Source organism: Gymnodraco acuticeps, unplaced genomic scaffold (genome assembly GCF_902827175.1).
Source record: "Gymnodraco acuticeps unplaced genomic scaffold, fGymAcu1.1, whole genome shotgun sequence".
Taxonomy (NCBI): domain Eukaryota; kingdom Metazoa; phylum Chordata; class Actinopteri; order Perciformes; family Bathydraconidae; genus Gymnodraco; species Gymnodraco acuticeps.
The window spans coordinates 8,177,237-8,195,798 of NW_022990295.1; the positions used below are offsets into that span (position 1 = coordinate 8,177,237).

The 18,562-nt window shown below is 41.6% G+C and overlaps 1 long non-coding RNA gene across 1 annotated transcript in view; it reads left to right on the forward strand.

Annotated features, from left to right (window-relative positions):
- The first annotated feature begins 1,622 nt into the window (after positions 1-1,622).
- Positions 1,623-18,562, forward strand: part of LOC117549848 — an 85,099-nt gene continuing 68,159 nt past the window's right edge. Inside the window, exons 1-2 of the long non-coding RNA XR_004569538.1 lie at positions 1,623-1,688; positions 2,142-2,198. This is a non-coding gene — a long non-coding RNA (uncharacterized LOC117549848). The remainder of the gene's footprint in view (positions 1,689-2,141; positions 2,199-18,562) is intronic.

Here is an 18,562-nt window from a genome sequence, read left to right on the forward strand (position 1 = left end):
ACAGATGGAAGGCTGACAGGCAGGTAGGCCATCCAGTTATTTTAGCCGGGCCGGCTCAGATGATTGGTCGTGCTTTTTACAGTACCACGGCTTCCACAGATGAAATTTTTTTATGGACTTTTTGTCAAAGCACTTCAGATATTCATTGCTATCGGGATGTTAAGAGCATTCCATGGAATATAACAAAAAGTGTATCTCGAGCCGGTTTCTCAAACGTATCTACCCCACCTTTAAAATATATTACATTTGACTTCAGGAATCCTGCATATACCCTGTGTAAGTGTCAAAATACCATCCAAGATCCCACAATGCATCTCACTGATCGCCTCGATACAAGCCCAAGCTGAGCTAACCCAAACAACATCATCAGACTAAGAAAAATGACCTCCATTGCTAGACATTAAACAACTGTTCACAAGCCGAGCAGTCTTTACCTTAATGAGGAGACTGAACATCATATGTGAAATCAGTTAAGCGCCCTTTAATCATGCCGAAATGTCCAATTACTCCATGTCCTCACCTGGGGTCCCCACTTGGGACTGTGGTGTCTCACAAGCTTTAGCTGCAAAACAGTGTCGCGGTAATGAGCTAACTTCCAATTAAGGATTTTGTAGGGCACAAGTGCACTTTGATGAAGCTTGCTAACGTTCCAAATAAGTACAAGTTGCAAACATTGAATTTAATTTGGTGTATATATGTAGCAAATATTGCAAAACATAATGCCGTTACTGCTTGTCTGCAGCGTTTCTGTCTCTCAGAACGTCAGATGTTTTAAGCAGCAGCTGCAGAGCACAGATTCAACCCCCTGAAGTTTGGCTGTTTGAGGATAACAGTTGCTGGACCGACTTGTCTTCTTTTGATTTCACCACCTGGTTCGTTGTTCAGTTGGTGGTCTTTCACTTCTACCTCCTGCGGGCTACAAACATCCCGGCTTGTGTGTGCGCTCACAAACACGCACACACTCGCACACCTGGACAACTTATTAGCATGTTAAGTCAGGAACCGGAGAATGGTTTAGCTCCAGGTGGTGATCACTCATTAATGTCTGATCGGCTCCGCAGGTAAATGTTTACCTCAGACTGGTTAGACATTACTGGAGCCTTGAGGCTAGGATCGGTAAACTTTTGCTGGAAGTGTTTGTAACAGTTTTTAACTTACTGTGATTGTGTAACATAATGAAGACCTTGTTTCTTTATAAACTGGAAAAAGGGACAGCAACAGTGAAGGTTTAATAGTTAAATGTTGCGCAGGGTAATTTTGATGTTGTGTTTTGTTGCTTAATCAAAAATCGGAAAGTTTGCAAAACTGCTGGAAACTAGTTTTTTTCTGTTAAAGTAACAGGCACTATGACAGTACACCACATAGTTTGGTGGAAAAGAGTAATTTAGGGAAAACACAAAAGTGGAGAGGGGGAGGCAGTTCATGGAGTTTAGTCCACAGCATCTCACTTTCTATGAAAACATGGCAATGTGTATTTTCTTTTTTATAGTAAGAAGGGGGGAGGGAGTGAAGGAGAAAGTCAAAGAAGGTTTGAAATTACAGTCGAAATGAATAATAGTCCTCTAACCTGCTTTGCTTTACTCTGATACAGAAGATCCCGTCGAACCTGGCTCAGCTGCTCCAGCAACAACCAACAGTCTGTCCTGTAGTGGAGCTACATATTAAAGGCTGATTTAAAGGCACATTGAGTAGGTTTTCTCTTATAATACTGTATGAACTCATCCACAAATATTCCCTTACAATCATCACTTAGGCCAAATAGGGTGAATCTGCAGAGATCCTGCCCTCTGCCTGTATTCTCTATTGTCTTTTCCTTTTGCTGTGCCCAGGATGTTTCTGGACATAAATGGCTATAAAAACGAACGACCAGGTGCTAGATTGTAAGCATGCAAAATGAAATAACAATACATTAAACATAGCGCCACATAATGCTAATATAGCTATACGAAGCAGACACATTTGGGTTTATCTGTTGGCGAGTAACGTAACCCTCATCGAGCCGGTGAGGAGAGGCTAATTTTGAAAATGTTAAGTTTTCCCACCGCGATTGACAAATCCTACTCATTGTGCCTTTTGAAATTGATCTATACTTCACTTAAGTTTATCTCTAACATGAACGTGTCATAATCCTCTCTCTATAGGCAACCACAAGCGGCCCGAAATCATCCTTTCTCGGCGAAAAACTTCGGTGACGACAGGTAGGTGCCATTTTGTTTACACCCTTCTCTTAATCTGTTTAAAGACTTTTTCTCGTTGTCGTTTTTTTCAAGTGAACTCTTCAAGTTGAACAATGATCCCTCATTACGCCACCTCTCTGCTCTCTTCTGAAGTATCTGGAGCTGTGACTGAGGTTAATACTCACCCTGGGCTGGGGAAAACTCTGGGAATGAGTGTAACAAGAGAGAGCACACAGCACTGAAAGTGAAACTGAGATAGTGAGCATTGACAGGATTGAGCTCCCAGGTGGGGTGTCACCCTCAGGGGAGGCAACAGTTGCTGACAAAGCTGTGTGTGTGTGTGTGTGTGTGTGTGTGTGTGTGTGTGTGTGTGTGTGTGTGTGTGTGTGTGTGTGTGTGTGTGTGTGTGTGTGTGTGTGTGTGTGTGTGTGTGTGTGTGTGTGTGTGTGTGTGTGTGTGTGTGTGTGTGGTGTTGTTGTGTGGGTTTGTGTTGTGTGTGTGGTGTGATGTGTGTGTGTGTGTGTGTTGTGTGGATGTGGTGTGTGTGTGTGTGGTGTGTATATATTATAAAGGACTTGAGAAGGTTTGGCAGGAGTATTTCCTCTGGTTCCATACCTCCATTATTTGATTATTCTCATTAGAGGCCTGTGTGGGTCTGGTGATGATGACAATTTGACATGTGGAAGCATCCCAGTGACTCCCGCTGTGGTCCACTGTTTTTTTTTTTCTTGCAGAAGAAACATTGTGTTTTGGTCAGATTGCAGAACCTATATTAAAATATATATTAAAGAGCTTCAGTTCCTCCATATTCACTCTTTCCTATTCATTTTAGATCAGGAATTGTTTTAATAAAAATGTTGGATGGTTTTTCCAAAATCTAATGAAGAAAGCAAAACAACAATGCATGAAAAAAGATAATTTATATATCAGCACATAAAACATAAATGCCACATTACACTATACGTGAAATCTGTATCCCATATATCCTCATCTATAAAAGTTGCTCCTAAAAATGTTTTTATTTCCAAATAATAGAACACGCTTTCACTTAACAAAAAGAAAAAAAGTAAACATTTTCCACTTTGACCAGATTTTGTTTCCCCGCAGCTTTCGTCACGCTGCAAGTGTTGTTGACTTTGCCGCTACCTTCCCATTGTGAAAGGGTGACCTTCCTCTTCTCCCACTCTCTGTTCTGCTCAGCTCCGTACATCTGTGTCTGTTTACCAGCCTGCCTGCGTCTCCCTCAATCTGAACTGATGAGTGCAACTCACAGCTGCTCCTCTCTTGTTTCCCGCTGCTTGGGTTGTGTTGCTGTGTGTGTGTGTGTGTGTGTGTGTGTGTGTGTGGTGTCTTTGTGCTCGGCAGTGACGGCGCCGTGCTCCCAAATCAAAGACGAGTGGCTCGCTACCACAACACACCTCTGATCGCAGGAACTAGAAAAGTTTAGATAAAAGGATATCTTTGTTTATTTTACATATACTTGCATGGTTACAAGCACACGATATTATTAAAAAGCACACAAGCAGTCACTGTGTGTGTGCATATAGATACACAACTAATATCAGCATCCTGTGACACCTGCATTCCTCTCTTGCTTGTCCTTCATGCTTTATCTCTGTGTAATTTGCTGCTCTCTCTTTAGCAGAACGACAGAAATATTGTGGATTTGAGAAACAGTTATTTGTGCAAACAGTTAAACTCAATATGCATTTGCAATAGTCTAGGGCTAGGCTTATGGTCTAGGATAAAGATGATGATGGACAACAGTGTGACTTCAAGCTTAAATCTGCTTAATTTTTTAGATGTGTTTGGTATTTGATGCTCACTATTGCTGAACTAGTAGAACAAGAAGTGTGTGGTTTCAGGGAGAGCATGGAGAGATGAAGAAGAAGGAGGTTAAGACGTGAGTATGTCTTCAGGCGAGTATGGGATACCCTTGAGAGCATGACATCATCAGCACAGGTGTTGTTTGCTGTTGTCCTGAAGTTTGGGCGAGGGGGCCTTTGGTTTTTCTGACTGCCTGAACCTGTCGGACCGGTTCTAGACCCTCAGGACCATTTCTCACCTCAGGTGGCGGCTGAGTGGGAAAGTGGTGAGATTGTAATCTGATGAATGAAGAAATGGGGGTGAGTCATCATACAGTAGCTACACAACAGGAATTCCCACTATTGTTTTTCTGATCTATTCATTGTATTTATTTATGTCTTTAATATAAATGTATATTTTAAATCTAAATTGAAATCAACTATCGAGGATGAAAAGATTTTGAATAATTTTATGTTATACTTTTTCTTAAATAAATGCTCATTCCTTTAAAAAAAAAAGATATTTCTTAGCAAAATTGTCATGATTTCATGCTAATCCTTGTCTTGTGTTTTAACAACTGAAAGTCTTTGGGCCAGCATTTCTGTTTGTTGACCAAACAATGTACCTTTTTATTATTAGTTTAAATTATAATAACATGTAAATAATGGGTAGGTGTATACAGTACATGCTCACAATCCCAGAATAGGCAAGGGACATGAATATAATGAGCCTCAGGGAAAATGTGCTTCAATGCTACTCCCTTATTAAATGGTAGAAGGAGCTGTTGGGTTTCCCTGTCTGTATCTCTGCATTGCCGAGTCAAAGCTTTAGCATAAACTCCACAGTTGCTATTGTAAGTACATATACATTTGAATTCCTACATACATTCAAACAAACTTCAGGGGGCCTCTGGCTCTTGTGGAAGTTTTCTAAACCTCCTAAAAATATTCCTGTGGAAACACTTTCCCTTTCAGGTAGAACTCGTCTGTGTGTCGTATTGCCTGTGGGTCCTGGTGAAATGTTTCTTTGGTAATTCATTTGCAATTATGAAATGTAAATCAGACAGGTGCTGCTGGCATCTATCAGTCTGTATTTGTTTTACCAAAGGCATGTCAGATCCTCCCTTTGTAATCACGCGCACACACACGCACACACGCAGCAAGGTCACCTCCACTTATAGCTTATGGTCTTTCTGTGCAAGACTTTAGAAGTGCTGTATTAAAAGAGTAGCAAACTTTTTACTCAGAAGAAGGAATACAGAGTCTGCCTTGTTTCTGACTGACATATGTTCGCTGTGTGTGAGAGAAGAACTGGGATCAACACTCTCTGCACATAAGGAGAGGTACAGCTGCTAGATTGCATTGCTTAGTTTGTGTGTGTGAAGTGAGGAGAAGTGTGTGTGTGTGTGTGTAGGGGTGGGCACACAGGGATGCACACTTTTCGTGAGTGTGGTTGTGCGGTGGTGGTGTGTGTGTGTGTGTGTGTGAGAGGCAAGTGACTTCACACAGGCGTAATAGTAATGAAGCGTGCCAGAGAGTGGAAGTTGAGTGTCAAACTGGTGAAGAGGAAGGAAGAATCTGCAATATTTGGTTTCCAGTATGTCACGTTTCCACCGCATTTGAATCACCTTTATTAATGCCAAATATTGAGCAAGAGAGATAACTGCTTGTTTACAAAGACTGACCAGTACCACAAATGTGCAATTTTTATATTTGGACTGCGGACAAGCAACTTTTAAAAGACAGTTTTTAAATATTCAGATGCCCTCCCACACGCGAAGGAACACACTGTCCACATTAATACACTCACACACACAGTGTTTTATACCACTGGCAACTGCCTTATTCCCACCAGCTGTCTGAATGCATAAAACCCAGGCTTGTTGTTAAGTCTGGGGCTTAAAAGCACTGCCAAAAAGAAAGCTGGGCAGGAATAACGGCATTAATTCTGTGATTTGAGCCTCAGCATTTAAAAGTGCTTAAAACTAGCAGCTGGTGTCAACAAGGTAATAAAAGCAGGCACAAGGGATCACTCTGCCAGGCTCGTGTTGGGCAGCAGGACGTCCATGTTAGTTTAAACGGTAGTGATGCGGGAAGAGAGGAGACACTGGCACGGGCCACAACCTGCCATGCTGCCAGAGAAAGAGAGAGGGCAGTTAGGTTAATGTGCTGTAGTAATTTGTAGTTTATCAGCTCGTGTCATAGAAATATAACATATAATAGATTGATGCTGGCGCGTCACACCCTCCGTGTTTCATTTCCTGTGTCGTGTCTCCCGCTCAAGCTGTTTCTCAAATGGCTTGAGAGAACTCTGCCAGTGACATCACTCTCACTACTCCCTCCCTCCCTCCCTCCCTCTCTCTCTCTCAGGTGAAAGGTATCATTTTCCATAGCTCCTGCCAAGTCAGGAGTTTGAAAACTTTAATTTCCCTGGCTCCGGAGACAGCGCCAGAGGTTTGATGTCCATTACCAAAACCCTGAAATAAGAGTTGACGTGGACTTGGATTGAGCTAAGCACTCTGTGGCAACATTAGCTAACCTCAGAACCTCTGTATCATCTTTCTTACTGTCTCTCCGCCTTACTTCCTCCCTCCCTCTTTGCTCTCACTTTCGCTCCTTTGTTGTCCTTCTTTGCTGAGGGCAAGGTTGAGATTCCTGTTAAAGAAAAGTCAAGACTCGGCTGGACCCGGGCCACAAAGTGCATTATGGTCCTCCCCCCTTCCTGCTACCCATTAACTTGTCCTTCATGATGTGGCAGCGGCTTGTAAATGCCTCGGCACTTCAGCACTCGAGCTCCTCTGCTCTTAAATCTACACGCCAGGGTCTGTAAAACATCTCGACTGTCCTCACCACTTTGCACTGTTGCAAATTCCTTTGAAAGTGACACTCCGCCTATGAGTGAGCAGAAACCTTAACAGTACAACTACCACTAAGACATTGTCTATATTGGTAGTTTGCACACATGGGTTCAGATAAATCTATTGGGTAACCTGAAGAATAAGGTGATATGAAATACAAAAATATACAAAATGTATAATTTTTGACTTGAATGTTTATTTTCAGTCAACTAACAAATTGTATTTATGTAGCACCTTTCAAAAAAATTAGATGTGCTCTTAAAAAATATAGGATATTAAAAGGAGTAAAAGGTTAATAAAATAAAACAAGTTTAATAAAAATAAGTAAATACATTCTATGATCGTAGAATAATTATAAATAATAAAAACATAACATTCTTAAACCTTATAATTATCCTCAGATCTTCTGGAAATATGTTCCAGCAGCTATAAGCGGCAGTAACACAACTTGCATCTATATCATGTGAAATGTTTTGCATTTAGACATTGCTTCATTTAAAGAGGCAACAACTAGGGCTGCACGATTTTGGGAAAAAATCAAATCGCGCTTTTTCTGACAAATATTGCGATTCGATTTGCGATATTTGTTTTGAAGCGACCCAACAGAAGTTTATTGTAAAATGCGGCCATATCTCCGGCTAGGAAGGTCGTATCAACATGCTCCCTTCTCTAGCACCCCCGCAGCCCGAGCTACGAGTAAAAGAACTAAACTTACATGAAACTTCCGTTGGGTTGCTTTAAAGTCAAGCTTCAGTTTAAGATTCACCCTGTAATACATGTAAAACATGTGATGGAGCATTACTAACCTGACTCAGATGCTTTGTTTCACCAAACCATCTAGGAAAGCTCCATTGGATCCATTTGGAAAGGACAGGCACTTTCAAAAATACTTGGCAGGTGATTGGATCAATCTGTCTTATCACCTTCTATCATGGGCCACTTCTGATTGGTTAACAATGGCTGGTACATGTGGAGCACGGCACTTCTGATTGGTGTGGATGACTGACACACAAGAAGAACTAAAAAAAAAGAAGAAATTGTTAAAAAAAATCGCAGGCTTTGCGATTTGATAATCGCATCATTTAAAATCGCGATTTCGATTTAAAATCGCGATTTCGATTTTAAATCGATTAATCGTTCAGCCCTAGCAACAACCTAAACAGATTGAGACACACTATGTTTGCTTGGGTTTCAGTTCACTGTATACATTTTTACTAAATAGAGGGGATGTTTTATGAAATGTACACAGAGCTGTCTGTCAAAGTGTAGGACAAGTGCAAGGTGTCCTGAAGGTTAATGGCTCAGGAAACGCTGAGCGATTTGAACACCATATGGGTAGGCTCATCATCTACAAGCTGTTCAAGGTTGAACCCATCCAGGTCTCCCTTGAAAAAGAGATCTATGATCTCAATGGGACCAATCTGGTTAAATAAAGGTTTGAAATGAAATGAAATGAGAACACTGTAGGATCGAGATAATAGTCTTCTTCGCCCAACTGTTGTTAAGCTACCAATCTCCTGTCAGAGGAACCGATGGGCGTTAGGACCAGAGACCCCGAAGAACTTTCTTTCTCTTTGCTCTGACTCATTTTCTCTCAGGTACACAATGCAGAGGTGTTGGTGACACATCTCACTTTCTTCCATTCTTCCCTCTCCTTTCACGCCACCATATTCTTCGTCATTCCTATTTCTCTTCTCTCCATTTCACTCCTCAGCCATACACATCCGTCGGAGAGTGGCTCGCCCTCAGAGCCATCTGTTTCCAGGCAGCCTGTGAGCATTGCTGAAATATGTAGGGCCTAATTAATTCAACCAAATTGTTTTAGAATAGATTAATACAATAATGGCAGCGCATGAAAGGTTATTTCAAGTACACCACTCAGCTAATCTCATCAAAGGGTACATTTCACTGCTCTGCGCTCTGTGAACACCCACTGCCATATAATATAGACCCTCATATAGGGAAACCAGTCTATATGTAGCGGAAAGCCTCTCAGTGTGGGGTCTGAATTCTCAATCAATAATGGAAAGGTAATTATTAGAGAGAGGGCTGATTGATACTGAAGACGATGACATGAAAACAGTTTACAATGTTACAGAAAAGCAGGGTCTTCACAGAATTTATTTAGAATGGGCGTCAATTTGACTATCACAAACCTCTACTATACACATTTAATTCATTATTTTCATAGTGGAATAATGGTGTAGGAGAGAACTACTCTTAAAAGGATAATGAAAGCCCTCCAGATGTATTAAATCCTATTCTAATATCAGTACGGTCATTAATCCAGGCACGGTGTCCTAGCAACAGAGGAAGGATGATAATGCCCGATTTTAACCTGTATCTAATAATTGGGTTGTTTTGGCTGTAAAATGTGCTGCCTTAAGAATATTAAAATCACTTATCCTGACTCCAATAAATAAATCATTTAAGTTTTCTTTTCTCTTCTCTGGAACTTATTTGTTGTTTCGAGGCATTTAAGGTCAACATGACTAACTCTTAGTAATTGTAAAGCCTTGGGTATCAAAGCTTGTTTTTGAACCAGGAAACCTTTTACTTTCCGATGGCTTCACTGATCCTGCCAAGCTTTTCAGCTCATACATTACAGAAGATGGATCTCTGATGGTCTTTCCTTGATGGTTGTTAAGCAGAACAGCTGGCGATGATTTAAATCCTGTGACCTCTAAAAACAAAACAATAGTCGCTCACTTGAAAGCACTTTATAAATGATACGACAGTAAAGTCATTATAAAGGGTGTCATTTGAAAGCACTTGGAATCCATTTTGAGACCGTGTTTTCTTGATGTATTATTAGTTTTTGTTGTTTGCGACTGTCTATTGATCTCTGAAGGAGGAATTTGACCTTCTAGGGTGAAAAATGTCTCGTTTGTTAAACTTGTTTTTTGGGCGGAAAGGTTTTGCAGGGAACATTAATAATATTTTAAGGTCATAGTGGTCACTAGTGCTGCAGTGGATTGTCCGGCATGCTGGCACAGGCTCCCTGTTGGCACGTAGGGGGATTAATCACTTACTATATAAATAAATCAAGCCAACACCTTTTTTAAAGAGCAAGTGTCACATATTTTAAACAGTGGGGGTCTCATTTCCAAATGAAGCGTTTCACATACTACTCCTTTGAGATGGAGAGGCTGTGCCATCAGTCACCTGGACTAACCTCTGTAGGGAACGATACAGACAGGCAGAAGTCACAGAACTGTTGTTCATCAAGATTAATACCAGCGCACCGTCCTCCCCGGAGATGCCAACTAACAGATTCCCTACTTGACTTCCAGAGCCGGCTCCTATAGACGTCTCTGGTTCATTAACACGAGTATTATGGCTCAACTACTTGCAATTAGGAATGCGTTTTAAGACCGAGCTATGCACTGACACTTACACCAGCGTGTGCACATGTCTGGGTACACACTCACCCTTACACCGACACCTATACACACACAAACACGCACACGGTGGCACAGTGTCGGGTGCATTTTTTAAGAGGAGGAATATGATAATGAACCTGGCTTGATAGAGTAATTAACTGGGCTAAATGGAAATCCCACGAGGTTCAGTGATAGTTAGCAGATGTTCTCTGAAATATATTAAAGACCAAACGTCTTGTGAAGCAGGAGAAATGGAGAGAGTAAAAGAGGGAACATATTGCCACTGGAGATAAAGTTTGAGGTTTTTTCAAACAAGGAGTAGGATTTGAGGTCTGGATTTTATGGTGGGAGTCTTTTATTTGGAAACATTGTTGAAGGTGGGGATTAATCAGCTGATCAGAGTCATGTGGTTTACAGGATTAATCGGCATTAAAAGAGAACAACCTCAAGCAAGCTTTGTTTTAAAGAGAGAGCTTTTACAACCACGAGGAATGTCTGGTAAAGCGGTTAGTTAAATTTGCTTTTGATTATGTCAACGAAGCAGCATGTTTAGAGTTAGGAACAAGCCTATAAATGCGACCCAATAAATCCAGCACTGGAAATGTTTGTTATTTAATAAAGCCCGTAAAATACCAATATGGTTCTCTGATAGATTTACTGTTTCCAGTGGCACTGATGTGAAATTGGGGAGTGGTTGAATGAATGTGTCCCATCTTCCCACTGATCAATGTGGCAATTTAGATTTTGCATTTTAATTCAGCAATTTCAAGAAGTTCAATGCAATTAATTTTAGGTTGTTGGAAATTATTTGATCCTATTGATACATTGTTTTAAAGGAAGTTCCTTAATCCTGAAATAATAGTTACAATTAGTTTGAAGAAGCAGAAACAAGGAGGAAATGAAAAAATACTTATTTTAGCCACATAATGTCCACTTCTTCAGTCTTAATAATGGTAGTGGACAGGTTTAATCTATAGCTGGGCCGTTAAATACAGCAATATCAGTTTCTCCAACAAAGGCGGTGAAGTCGCACTCGGCAGCTAACTAGCTTGCTAAGTCACACTGAGAAGAGCCATCTGCTTCCCTGTCTGAACTTTAGAACAAAGACGCCAGGCTGTCAAAGTTTCCCTCAAACAGAGAAATGCACCCTGACTCAATCACAAGCAGACGCATACAGGCAGACCGCCATGGACGCATATACATACACAGTCACACACATGCACACACAAACAGACACTCCACCCACATATGCACACACTCAATTTGGACTTGTTTCCTTCTGTTCTGGAGTGTAATGGACTTTCCCGAACGGATGTCATTTCGGATATTTCCTCTTTTTGCAAACTCGGAAATAGTTACATTTGGCATTTGATTACACAAAGTGTGTTTGTGCTTGTGGAGAGGAACACCTATTGAGTTTATTACTGAATTTATCCTAATCGCTCCATGTGGTCAGTAGGTGTAAAGCAGCTGCAGGAAGTGTACACTTCCTGTTTACCCCGCCTCATCCCACCCACTCACCGGTTACAGCCGGCCATGTGCTCCTGCACGGACCCAATCCATTACTAATGGACCGGCACTGGATACAAACTTAGGTCAGACTAAACACCCGATTATACACTTTACAACTTTTACCCTAAACCTGATCTGTCTCTGATTTGCTCATATAAGCTGATGCTCATTCTCTATGGTCTACACCCCAGATAATTGTGGCCGATCTTGAACTTCAAGTGACCTCACACCTTAATGTATTGATCAATCATTGCTCCATTTACGCCGCCTCTGCTTCTTTCTAATCTAATCTTTTGTTTTCTCTTTCCGACTCCTGCCTGCAAATCCACACTATCGCACAAAAGTGAAAAAACCTGGAAAACCTTTTAGCAAGTCTTATTTTGACATACATAATGCTTTCCAGAGGAGTACACTTGGCTCCTTTGCCAAGCTAATCTGTTTACATTAAGTGTGAAGAATGCCTGAGCATGAACCTTCCTGCCCTAACACGAGTGGACAGCTGATATCAAACTTTAACACCTGGCCTGTTGCTGTGTTTTCACAAAGCGTAGCAGAGTGAATTATTAGCTAGGACGGTAACTGTCCATAACTTGACATGAAGAAATATTACTGACACATTGACACTTTGCTATCTTTAACACGTCAGATGTAAACCAGAAGTCCCTGAGTTACAGTTGTGGTCGTATCTATCATAAACAGTGCCGTGGAAGCGTTACTGTTTACAGTTCTGCGTGCAGACGTGCAACATTGCACCAGCAAGCTGCTGTGCAGTCTTCCTCTCTGCTGATGTGGAAGTTGATATATTGCACTTCCCTCTCTGATGGTAGATCCTATTGGCTAGTACTCTCTGATCACTTGGGGAACAACACAGAAGGAAGTTCTAAATCATGCAGCATGATCTGGAGTTTTTTTATAACCTGAAAAAGATCCAATTAAGATTGAAAAGCTGTCAGTAGAAAGGCTGTATGTGGAGCGTTGCAGTGTTGGGGACAACTTTGCTGCACTCAGCTATTTGAGCCTGTCATGAACACAGACTTCTGACACAAAGTTTCTTTGGTGTCTGTCATCGAGTCCAGCTCATAAACATAGTGAGTGAGGTAAGCAAGGAATTAAAAGTTGGATCTCTGGGGAGCCGGTGGTCCCAAAACCAATGGACATGTTTTATCATTCTAACAACCACTGCATCCTCAGAAGAGAGCCTATTACTTGTGTATAAAAGTCGGTGGTTGGTTATAGTCCATAGAAACGGTCTTTCTATTCTTTACACATAGTTCACATGTCCAAATTCACAAGTGTCTTCAACATGGCATACAGCGGTTAGAGCTACAATAGATTTGTCAGTGTGTGAGCACCCTTTGCTGCCATGGTAACCTCTTTAATAGTCCACAGAGTATGTGCGTGACATCTGCCATGGTGGGCTTGGCTTGTTTGATTATTGAAGGGCAAAGGCTCTTTGATTAAAACCAAAAATGTTCCTCTAACTAAATTTGCTATATCTCCTCGTCCCTACAAAAATGATGGACTATATAATTGTGTTTGGTACAGTATGGAGGTTAAAAACCTTTGCAGTCACAACGTATTCTCGTTTTTTATAGTCAAGATTCACCACATACTTAGTAGTCAGAAACTCATTGGAGTTTAGTTGAGAGCTTGGAGATATTCAGATTCAAAAGCTTGTCAGAAGTGTTTCGCAACATATTCCAAATGAATGTGACTATATCTACACCCAAGTTGCTATTCCTCCCACTAAGCTCAAAGGTCATCTCAGTCACAGCACTTGAGTTAATCTGTGCAACATTCCCAAGAAGACAAAATCACTCCACGTTGGTTAACCATTACCACACTCAATGAATCATTGTTAGAGAACTATATGATAATTTCTTGATGCCAATCGCCTCCTTCCCTCCTCTGCTTCTTTCCTCATGCCACTGGTTTTACTTCATCACATCCTTGTTGACACCCGCTGGCCGCATGGTGACACAGCCTGCCTTTCATGTGCTCCCCTGTCGGCGTGGAAACACCGGTGTCGCAGGATCCCCGAAGCTCCATCTGCCACCTCTCAGCAGATGATAAAGTTAGCGTCTCTGCTTTGCCTCCTCCCCTTGGATACGGACACACATGGAGACACACATACACAAACACATACAGCACACACAGTATGTGTCAGGTATAAGCATAACCGTGTGTGTGTGTGTGTGTGTGTGTGTGTGTGTGTGTGTGTGTGAGAGAGAGGAAATGACCACCTGACAGCTTTTGAACTCCACGGAGGTGAAGGGCGATGGCAAATGGACACAGACTGAAAAAAGGACTACATTTACCACTACAAAAATTAATCAAAGAGACATTTTACAAAATGAATTCGATAAAAAGTTGCCTAAAACCAACCCGAGTTATTTAGGACATTTAAATGTCATAGTTTCAGGAGCTGCTATAATGTTCTCCTTTACATAAAGCATTGAAGACAATTAGTAGATGGATAAATGATGAGACGATCCACTCTGAAACTATAACTTCCTTTTTTATTGCAGTTTAGCATAAACTTTCCGCAGCAGCAATTAGAGCCTGAAAGACATTAAATGAAACTGACAGTGGTTCACTGAACACATCTCTTCCTGTGCGCTTCCTAAGCGTGGTTTCTTTATCAAGATAGTGTGACGATTTAATTCTGTTGCTGCTTGATTTAAGTGTATGACATTTTTTTTTCTGCTCCGTCTTACCTGCTTCCAGGTGGAAATGATAAAGATCAGTTTAATTTTAGAGCTAACATCATACAGAGAATCTGTTGCGAAGGATCATATCCGGCTGAGTAAGTAATTAAAGTTATCGCCTGTCACTCAACAGATTTAGTTGAAATTGGCAGCTTTATCAGAGTACATCTAGCATAGATTAATGTAATCAGATTATACTTTAAATGCATTTCCCTGCCGAAATACCCCCAAACTAATCTATAATGACGGCTTTAGCCCAAAACTAAAACAAGCCAAAGTGTCTAATGGAGTCATCAGCCCACTCAGATTATAATCATGCGTTTGGGCTAGCTACCTCTGTGTTCCATGCTCCTGCACACACACACACACACACACACACACCACACACACACACACACACACACACACACACACACACACACACACACACACACACACACACACACACACACACACACACACACACACACACACACACACACACACATGCCTCAGATTCCTAACTACAAGGAGCAAAGAAGCGTCAGGAGATGTTTAATTAAGACAACAGATCAATTAACAGCTCAATTAGCCTGGCTAATTAGGGGCTCAGTTGGAACAAAAGCTCGCTCTCCACTGCTCTCCTTCTCCATCGGTGTCTCTCTCTCTCTTTCACACACGCACACACGCACGCACGCGCGCACACACTCACAATCACACCCTCTCACAGGGTTTGAGCAGGACACGGTTGTCGCTAAAAACCTTGCTATAGAGCACATAATCCTACTTAATCGTCAGTCCAGATTTTGGCTGGAATTTGCCTGGAAGGGGGGATAGGAGTAGTAATTCTCTCTCCTTCTCAGTTTTATCTTGGAATCCAGGACACTAGAGATCTCAGAGGACTAATTTAAGTTACAACAGCCTGGAGGTTTGGGCACATTTAAGTTAACCTGGCTTGTATTTGGCAGTATGCATTACATCATTCTAATGTGATCATATGCAGTATTTGAATAAATGCATGCACATTTATAAACTCACAGTTAATTTAACCTGCACCATATTCTCTTCCTTGGTACAGGAACTTTGTGTATGTGTGTGTGTGTGTGTGTGTGTGGTGTGTGTGTGTGGTGTGTGTGTAGTGTGTGTGTGTGTGTGTGTGTGTGTGTGTGTGTGTGTGTGTGTGTGTGTGTGTGTGTGTGTGGTGTTGTGTGTGTGTGTGATGTGTGTGTGTGTGTGTGTGTGTGTGTGTGTGTGTGTGTGTGTGTGTGGTGTGTGTGTGTGTGTGTGTGTGTGTGTGTGTGTGTGGTGTGTGTGTGGGTGTGTGTGTGTGTGTGTGTGTGTGTGTGTGTGTGTGTGTGTGTGTGTGTGTGTGTGTGTGTGTGTGTGTGTGTGTGTGTGTGTAATGCTGCCAGGTGTATCTGAGCTTCTTGTGTGTATTGAGTCTTTTGGGATGCGTGGTGGGGACAGTGCTGACGTCTACATGTATTTGGCAGAAGCTCACGCTCTGGACCCCCCTGCCCAGTCAATTAGGAAGCCTGTGCTGGTTGGTACACAGCCCCTTTAGTGTGTGTCTGTGTGAGAGAGACAGAAGGTAGTTTTTTTTCTTCAAATGCTGCATAATTTCCAAAATACTACTATTAAGTCAGCAGAAAAATAAGTGTTTCCATGATCTAGTTACAGTTTAGAGCTTTGAAGCGCTTGAAGTGTGAACAAATAAGTTCTAGTGCTCCCCTAATTCAAGTGTTGGCATGTGTATTGATCTTTGACAATGAGCCAGTTGTTCTCAGAGTGAAAATACAGCAACTAACAGTCGAGCCATTCATCTTGACTTTATTGTTAATGTCGTAGTTGGCTAGTGGTGGAGTTAGCTGCAGGTGGTGTTGCCAATGCTAACGTTATAACATTAGGCTCTTTAATGATGCAAGTGTCGCTAAATTTATCTCCAGGCCTGCATAACATGTCAAATTTGACCTTTTTTATTGATTCATGATCTGCACAATTTTTGTGATGTTAATGTAACGTACACTTTCCGCTGACGAGAATACAAGTAGGTGAGAATGGGAACAGATGAGTCATGTAGTACCCACTGTGCCTCCTGGGTAATGCAGTTTATTGAGTGGCATTGTGAATCAAAGAGATAATCTGATATGTCGAGGGTAGAAAAGAGTCAAGTTACACCAAATAGTCAAATGTGTATTGTATAGAGTAAGTGTGTGTACCGGTCAGTACCAGTCCACTGAAACATTGACTGTATTAAAATAATATAATGGAGGTAGCATCTGCAATCAAGCCTCTTTTTGGTTTTAACTTGGGTATGTACATTTTTGGTCGAACAACCAAACCGCAAATCTATGATGTGTGTTGTTGCCTGTTTTTTTCATTTTTGTTCTGTTTATTCAGGTTATAGTGTCAGAAATAAATTAAGAAATATTATTTTGAATTACAAATATTGTTCTATTATTAGACTGTGGGAGCTGGACAGAAGTGGTGTGTTTGTTTGTGATGGTCCTGGGCAGGGTTACCTCTAGTGTGTGAGATAGATGTCCTCATCTGCCCTTCCCTTTGCTGTCCCTTGGGTGATTGTGTGTGTGTGTGTGTGTGTGTGTGTACGAGCTAGCATGTGTGTGTGTGAGTGTACATCTGTGTGCCTGTGTGTGTCAAACAGGGTTCAGATGCCCAGTCGCCCCATATATCTCCAACACAGCAGACAGGTCTGGGGTTCTGCTGCTGATGCACTGTCTTCTCTCATTACTGAGCAGGACCAGGAGCAGGCCCAGGCTCGACACACACACACACACACACACACACACACACACACACACACACACACACACACACACACACACACACACACACACACACACACACACACACACACACACACACACACACACACACACACACACACACACACACACATCCTTGCTGGGACTATTAAATGGGACTGGAAACACTGGAAGAATCCACCTAAAGTGAAGGAGACGGCTGGGAAACCGCTTCGGATTGATGCATGTTGAATTACCTTCACAGTGCAGCCGCATTCATATTCACTCCCACACCACGCACATACACACAACCACAATAGGACACACTGTGCAAGTCTTGTGATAGGATGACTGACAGAAGGGCAGGCTGTTGCCACATGACTTCCTCTCTCTCGCTATAAACACACACACACACACACACACACACCCCCCCCCCCCAATGTTCCAGTGTTAATAAATAGGGTCCGAGCAGCTGTGCGATCTGATCTGGCAATGACGTCCAATAGCAGTCAACTCTCCTCCTTCCTGTTTCTTTCACTTCCTGTCCATCTGAACCTGCACAGTAACACATCCCATAGTTTGTGGACACAATTACTTTATGTGTTGAATCCTACCAGTTTTGTATCTGGGAATTAGATATTGCACTGCTGTATGCTTCCTGACAGTGCTTGTTTCTTTGCTGTCCCTCCTATTGTGTTGCTTGAATATGTAAACAGCCTTACACACACATAAACACACGTATCTGTCTCTTAGGATCCTGACCCCTGATCTGGCAAGTGTAGGCCATTTGAAAAACCTGCCAATAAAATAAAAAGAAACCTGTTCAAGAAATATTCCCGTAACAGCAGAGAAATGTGTTATTTCTACTTAGCATTAATATGAGAAAACGGGTTCACACCCTGACGGAGGCTGAGGAACAACGTAGTGCGGTTGAATCGTGATCCAAGGAGTCAGAACATGTGACCCTGTATGACCGTCCAAAACCAAAGGAGGAGGCCTGTACAGAGGGTTGACATCAAACATGCACAAAAATAATAATACAATTGAAAGATGTTAAACAAAAGTAATTGGTAATGACTTGAATTTGGAGATTATTTAAACAAGACTAATTTCTGCAACTTTTATGTCTTTCTTTCTTTCTTTTCTGTCTTGGGACGGTCACTCTTAAAAAAAATAGGTTTATAACATAATTTGGACTAACCTGGTTAATAAAAGTAAGAACATGCAATAACTCTAGTAGCACAAAGGGAGTACAGAGCAAATCATTGTCAACAACATTGTTCTAGACTTTAGAGCTGTATCTTTGTGTGTGTGTGTGTGTTTGTGTTTATGTAAACAGATGATAGGCATCTTGTTGTTAATAGAAATAGGTCAG